Consider the following 6,000-nt stretch of genomic DNA (forward strand, 5'->3'; position numbering starts at 1 on the left):
TTAACTACCATCCAATAATATGCAAGATTATAATATATAATTTTGTTTTATTATTATTTATTATTTGTTTTTGGTAAATAACATTTTATTGATACGCAGCAAAAAAGTGAAATTTTTGGGGAATTCTAAGTACAAAGTTCCCGAATCCATCGAGTGGAATTTGGCAAATATGTCGTATTAGTGATGGATATGGCTTTCCTAACTAAGAATTGGACAAAATAGTATTTTTCTTTAGGAATATAAAAAATTTAGAATAATATGTAAATTATAATCAAATAATTTATTAAATTGGAACATTTGAGCGTGATGGATTGTTCATGAGATATTTTCCAAGAATCAACACAGATATGGGTCACGTGGTAAAATGAACAAGTATTAATGGGCCGTTGGACTGATTTGTAGATTTCAAAAACAGATATTCAAATATATACCAAAACCGAGTCATGGTCATAAAATTAACGTTGGTTAGCTGACTTTTGAATGAAATTGTAGATTTATCTTAAAAAATATTTATTGAATTATAGCAAATGTTTAAGTTTAATAGGAGGAGAAAGGATTTACCGACCCAAAATCTACAAATCCGGGAAGGGAACCAGATTTCAGAATCTGGGATTCCACAATCAAACGGTAAAATTCCATTTGTGAATCCAGAGATTTGAAATCTCTGGATTCAAGTAACCAAACAGGCCCTAAACTTGATAAGTGATTAAATCATAAAATATAAAATTTATTTACCAATTAGTCGGTAAAATTTGTTTTTGATACAGTTAAAAGATAATTGGCTATCCTAATAAGGTTTTTTCGGTTAGATTATTCTACAAACATTCAACATCTCTCATGTTTTTACTGATGAATTTTTCTTTTTTTTTTCTTTTTCTTTTATCAGTTAAATTATGTTTATTGGACTTTAAGGGTTATCAAATTGATTATCTTATTTATCTAAGATAATGAGGTGTGATTTTCCTAATAAAATGTTTAGAGTAGGGAATACTTCGTAAATAGAATTTCACTCCAAAAGGTTTAGTTTTTGGATGAGATACTCAAAATATGAAATGGTACTGTAAGGTTTACATAAGCAAATCAAATACTTAGTCATATAGATTTTTTTTTTTTTTTTTTTTTTTTTTTTGGGTTAAAGCCATGTATTATGTTCTCTTATTAACGTGTCTTCTTTTTTTTTGGGGTCAAAGTGTCTTAAGAAAAAAAGTTATAATTTTGGAATATGGACTTTAGAGCTTGTTCAGTCATTATGATATATTCCCCACTTAGGTCATTAAAAATTTGATTCTAGCAAACTTTAGTTTTGAAGTATTGATACATATGAAAACACCAGTGTTAATAAAGATTAAAGAGTGGTGTTTAAGTGCTTAACGTGTAAATGAATAAATGATGCTGTCTAGTTGACAAAGCAAGGAAAAGTGATTCTAGTATTACTAATGATATCCCACATAACATAATATCAAGAAACTATGTTTTATGAAATAATATTCATTTTTAACCCCAAAAGATTCGAATTATTGATCTTATACTGTGTTTTGCCAATTGAACCAACCCCTTTGATATTGAACGTACATTTTACGACACTGCTTCAATTAAGATTTATCCAATAAGACACTATATTAATTATCACTAACAAAGTATTAAAATCATAATTAGGTAGGCTTCTATCATATAATTGGTTGCCACCAAACATGCAATATTCTGACCCCTCCTATCTCTTTCAAGCTAAACTGCGAGCCTAGTTGAAGGTAACACACCTAAAACGTTAATTGAATAACAAGCCTAATCAAAAGACGAGTGGGTACTAATGAATAATTAAATAAGCATTTCACTCACTAATTCCCTAATTGAAGCACTAGCGACAAAGCTTATGAGTTTAATCATCGCATTAATCAAGAGGCCTTTAAGTCCCCGAAAGGACAGCCAGAAAATTTTATTTTATCTCTGCGAAGGAGTCAATTGGTGTTAGTGGGATTTGGGCTGGGCTTGGCTTTTCTTCGCAAGAGAAAGTCATGCACGAGTTCAATTTAGCAAACTAAGATGTTTTACCAAAAAAAAAAAAAAAAAAAGTTAATAAGAAGTTATTCATTTTGGTTATTTGATGATACTTATAATAAAAAATTATTTGGGTTTTGATTAATTCGTCTGGTCAAATTTCGTTTTAAAATATGAATAGTGCCATCAACACTAATTACAAAAAAAGACAAAAAGGAAAAACAAAAATCAACAAAATAAAATATTTGAATAGTTTTAAAACATTAGAGAACATATATTAGATGCCATGATTGATTTGTAGGGTCTTTAAATACTCGATGTATAATTGCTGAAAAAACGAATAATAATTTTGTTTGTGGATCAACTCATATTTTAGTGACAATGACTCGGAGGAGAAAGTGTAGCTCACATAATAAAATGGGAAATTTGTGGCCTCACCTCTACTGTTAATGCTATACCCATGAGTTATTCAATTTATCAGCTAAATCCCTTATTGTTAACACTGTTATACTCAATTACTTGCTTGCATTAGTACTTGATTAAGATTTCTTTATAATGGCAAGAATGTCTTTGACATGTTTTCACACTCTAGAGGATCTATTTGATAAACTAGATGTTATGTTTTGACCTAAATTATTATACTTGACTTCGAAAAACTAGTTAAGCATAGAGTTTTTTCGTTCAAGATGATTATTGTGCTTTTTAGATGCTTAACTGACTTGCATAAATAATAACCAGAAAAAAAAAAAAAAATGTACTTGCATAAATACTTGACTATGGAATTTCTAATATATTTTCATCCTCCGGAGGATCAGATAGATAAACTAGACGTTATGTTTTGACCCGATCTCAAAAGATGGATCTTTACCAACATATTTCGGTAAGTGACTTGAATGACCCGTTTTTTTTATAGTTGTGGTGGAAGCGAATGGCCTAGGCCGATAGGTCAAAGCCTAGAGCCGACAATTGATCTCTATTTATGGAGGGGATGCAGGGGCTACGATATTACCCAACCCAACGGGTTGACCCATTTACCTGATTGGAGTCGATATATTTGTATTTTATGTTTACCTACCATACCATTGAGAGATTTTAGATTTTCGGTTGAAAGTTCTTGTAACGCCATTATTACCTATTGGTATGTGATATCTTTCTATACTTATTCCATATAGTGAAAAGCTCTTCCTCTTCGTCGTGGGTGTGTGAACAAGTTAAATTTCCGTGTACTTTTGTTTTGTTTCTTTTTTGAATTGCTATTATTTGATGTTCATTTTAACACTTTATAACTCATGGGGTGATATAATTTTAGGGTAACTCAAGGAGTAGCATTGAAAATTCACTAATAAGAAGTGTCCATGCTCATGTGGATAGAATGCTATTTGATGCTTTCAAAAAAGCTAAACCATTCTTAGTGATATGGAGAACCTCTAATAGAACAACAAGGTCGACCAATGATGAACCAGACTGGCTAGACTATGGTCGACCCATAGACATCCTAAATGACTTAGCCGTGCATGCCAAACAATGTGCGCCGGTAGAGTTATAATTAACTTCCCTAACAACTTGGATGAGGACATTGGTGGAATCAAGGAGTTTGAATTGTTCTAAGGAGACAAAGTCGGACTCAACAACCACCACACAAGGGATACCCTAAATTTGACGATCAACAAGTGTTAAAGAGATTGATCACATGGTCAAAGTAATTACCTAAAATATGTATAAACCTAGCACATCGCCATTTTAGGTACACACTTAAAGTACTTCTCCTTGCTTGAATGGATTAACTTCATACCAAAAAAAAAAAAAAAAAAAAAAATTGTCGGAGACGTTCCTCGTTGAATCCCACATGAGCCCATGGGAAGGTGATAAGCAATTTGGACCGACTCGAAGGTCGGAACTTTCAAAATTATGAAGTGGATTTTTTTTTTTGAAACCAATTGAGAGCGTTTGGTGACGTCCAGAACGGAAAAACGATACTCGGTAATACATGAAAGATATGTGCTGCTGTGCGCATCTGCCCAGTGCTCGTTGACGGAATTTCAGGAGGTTACAACGTTCAACAATCAGATGCGAATTAAGCTCATGGTAACTTTTAGTGAATCATCTCTTCTTTTGAAATTTAGTGAAGAATGTTGCAGTTTGCATCGGCAATCGACGTGAGCATCCACTTTTTTCTGCAGGTCTCGCTTAATCATTTGAATTCTCTGATTAGGTTATGTTTTTAGAAATTGCGGGTTTCTGTCGGAGTAGCTCAACTGATAGAGGTTGCATTATTTTCCTATTTAATTCCAATACATTTATCTGTGATTATTAGTGTTCTGGTTCTACCGGCCTACCTAAAATTCTTATGGTTCTTCATGGCCATGTTGTGTTGTGTTCTTTATACATGCTTTCAGTATCGGAGTGATTCACATGTTATTGAATATGTGATACATCTTATCTTGGTTATCTATGGAAAAGAACAATTCGTCTCGATTATCACTGGTTGCTGTAACAGCTTTATTAGGAATACTACCAAAAGCATTAACGGAGGACCAACGACTGCTAAAGGAACACCGTATGTTTTATCCGAGTCAAACTAGGATAATGGCAATGGCAAGATCTGTACTCTCCCTGGGGGTAAATTTTTTTGTGAGAGATAAACATCACTGAGTTTTTTCAAATGGAACAAAAATAATGCCCATGTTTCCATCCATCCTCCATTTCTTGTGGAGTTGGGAGGGATTTATGGCAGGTGCAGTAGCTGGGCCAGTCCACGAATGGCCATGGTTCAAAAACATTTTCAGGTTATGAATTAAGTCAGTATTTCACTCTGAAAGTGCTTTGTTTATATTGGTGGCACAATTTATCTAGTTACTCAGTGGAAAATGTGAAGAATGCCCAATATGCTGTTAGAGGTGAACTGTATCTTCAAGCGTCTGAGCTTCAGAAGGAAGTAAGGTGAATTTTTATATACTTGTGTCTATTTCTTCACTAATGTATTTAACATGTTATTGTGTTATTGTCTGACATCAGAGACTAGTTCTGTATCCTGGTATCATCCTGCCATAAACTATGACAATCTGGAAACTTGAAGGGTTCAGACAGATCCCACCTTCAATATTCAAGTGGCTTCCCACCAGTGTGTTGTTACTGTTTTAACACTTTCAGTTACATGTCTGCATATCGTATATGGACACCTCAAGGAACAGTCTCATTGTTGTAGCCTGGGGTTTCGGCTCTCCTTTGCAGCCCTCTAGTAGGTTATAGGCTATTGTGCCTTCTTCTCCTTTTGGGTCTTAGTAATATTAGTTTATTCACCCAAGGCCAAAAAAAATATAAAATTACGCCTTTCAATAAATTCTGCTACTCTGTTTTTTCCCCTCCTCTGAAAGTCATCTTTAGTCACTATGGGTGCTTGATTGTTCAGAAAAAAGGCGTATACCTAGACCGCCTGAAGGATAATGTTTAGCACTTATAAGTTGCAACACTAATGGAACTGGAATTTGGATAAGGGCCATCACCTACAATGCAACACCATCACTACGACAGAAATTTAAAAAGAAAATGACATAATGGCAGGACACTTAATGAACTATTTTCTAATTGGCACTGGTTTCCTGAAATACGCAATGGAATATGGAGAGGAAATTCACCTGTATTATGAATATATTGAAGCTACTGAGACGTCAAAGGCTTCTGTCCCAAAGCATGTGGATCGCCAACATACCTAACAGTGATCTGCAGACATATAATTGCGAGTGTTGGACAGCAAGGATGCGCTGATGTGAAATGTTAGAGAGTAATGATGCACTGAAGGTGTAATGGTTATCCAAGGTCGTGATGGTAGATATTATAACAGAAGCTAATACCTGAATTCCTTAAATAGAAGATGCAATATTGTCGATGTATCTTCATCAATGGCAGTGGTCCAGAACTTCAGTTTCTCCAGGATGGTTCCAGCAGAGGAGAAAAGCAGGTCTCAATATTATTATTAGCAGTTAAGGGAGGGACTATTAGATCTTC

This window comes from Hakea prostrata, chromosome 3 (genome assembly GCF_041222555.1).
Source record: "Hakea prostrata isolate BN-2017 chromosome 3, UWA_Hpros_2, whole genome shotgun sequence".
NCBI lineage: Eukaryota > Viridiplantae > Streptophyta > Magnoliopsida > Proteales > Proteaceae > Hakea > Hakea prostrata.